This window comes from Otolemur garnettii, unplaced genomic scaffold, assembly GCF_000181295.1.
Source record: "Otolemur garnettii isolate 467f Iridium unplaced genomic scaffold, OtoGar3 scaffold00153, whole genome shotgun sequence".
NCBI classification, from domain to species: Eukaryota; Metazoa; Chordata; class Mammalia; order Primates; family Galagidae; genus Otolemur; species Otolemur garnettii.
In genome coordinates, this window is record NW_003852548.1 from 1,329,218 (window position 1) to 1,331,198 (window position 1,981).

Below are 1,981 nucleotides of genomic sequence, written 5' to 3' on the forward strand. Positions count from 1 at the left end.
AGTTATCATTGTTGTTTGGCAGGCCTGGGCTGGATTCGAACCTGCCAGCTCTGATATATATGGCTGGCATCCTAGCCACTTGAGCAACAGGCACCAAGCCTGTGGCTAGTTCTTTAATTTTGTCATCTCTTTTCTTCTGCTGTTGTTTTGTTTTACTATTATCTGTTTCAAGGTGGTAATATTCTACTATACTTTCCTCTACAGTTAAGATTTTCTTTTTAATATTTAGAATTTTAATCTCCCATGAAATTTTTTAGGAGATTGAAATTCTAAATGTCAAACAGAAAACCTTGACTGTAATATAAAACCATTTTGTCTTTTAAAAACTTTGCATAAATGGGATTACACTGTACTTAAAGTTCTATAGCTTGCCTTTTTCCTCAAATGTTATCTTTCCAAGATCTATCCATGTTGATACATATAGATCTGGTTTATTTATTTATCCCTTCATTCCCCTAGTGAAAGACATTTTTATTGTTTCTGTGTTAAGAGTCTAAACTGTTATAGGGTTTAAGCAATATGACAGTTATTAAGCTACTGTGTCCCAGCTCCAAATCCACCTTTTTTCACTGTGCTTCTGTGACTCTAAAAAACATATTTCTGGCTTGCCAGCTGCTTCTTGTTGAACCTTGCTAATAAGAGGTACTAGATATGAACTTTGGAGCTGGAAAGGGAAGAAGGAACTTGCTCCGTTTTTTCTCCCTTCCTTTTTTGGCTTCCTATTCATCAGAGTGTTTTCCCAGCATTACTTCTTCACTTGGCAGCAGCCGTTCCTGTCATAGCAGCCATTTCATCCAGTTTACAGTTTTCCAGCACTCCTAGAACAAGCCTTATGATAACCCACGCCCTCTGAGACAGCTGGTTGGTATCACCTCCTTAGAGATGAGTCCCAGCTGCATCATATCCCCTCCTCCACCCTTCTAAGTTTTAATAATTCCATCTTCCTCCCTTTCTTACTCTGACCTGTTTTCTACAGTTGCCACCATCCTGATAATTTGAGTATTCCTTTTGCCTCTTCAGGTATATGGTTAATGCCTTCATAACTAGTTAAAATTTCTTTAGAATAAGTTCTCTCTGTTAAAATAACTGATATGGTATCTTTCTCTTACCTATCCTAATTGATACAGAAGTTTTTCAACTTTATTAAGTATTGACTTCCACCTCCCAACTGCATTAATTTATACTCTTTTTTTCTGATGCACTGAGGATTTCTTTTTATTGTTTCAGGTTAATTGAGGGTACGAAGAATTAGGTTACGTTGTTTGTATTTGTTAGGTAAAGTCTCCCTTATAATTGTGTCCTGCCCCCAAGAGGTGTGCCATATACCTTAATCCTGTGCCCCTTAAGTGGGAACACCCCCCTCCCCACCTTGAATTGATTTGAGTTTTTCTCTTATGGTGGGCATGTATTAGATTATCTGCTGGCTTCACATCAGAAATGAATACATTGGATTGCTGCTTCTCCATTCTTGTGATACCTTACTAAGAAGAATGTGTTCCAACTCTATCTAGCTTAATACAAAAGATGTAAAGTCATCATCTTTTTTAATGGCTTAATTGTATTCCATGGTGTACATATACCACAGCTTGTTAATCTATTCCTGGGTTGGTGGGCATTTAGGTGGTTTCTACATTTTGGTGATTGTAAACTGAGCTGCAATAAACAGTCTAGTCCAAATGTCCTTATGATTATTTTCCTTCTGGGTAAATGCCTAGTAATGGGATTGCATGATTAAATGGGAGGTCTAATTTGAGTTTTTTGAGGATTCTCCATACTTCCTTCCACAAAAGTTGTATAAGTTTGCAGTCCCACCAGCAGTTTATAAGTGTTTCCTTCTCTTCACGTAATTTATACTCTTACTAGCAATTTGGGAAAGTTTCCACAGTCACCAGCACTTATTGTCAGTTCTTTATATTTTTGCCGATCTGAAAGATGTGAAATGGTTTTAAGCCTATGAATGTAGTTTTTTTTTTTTTTTTTT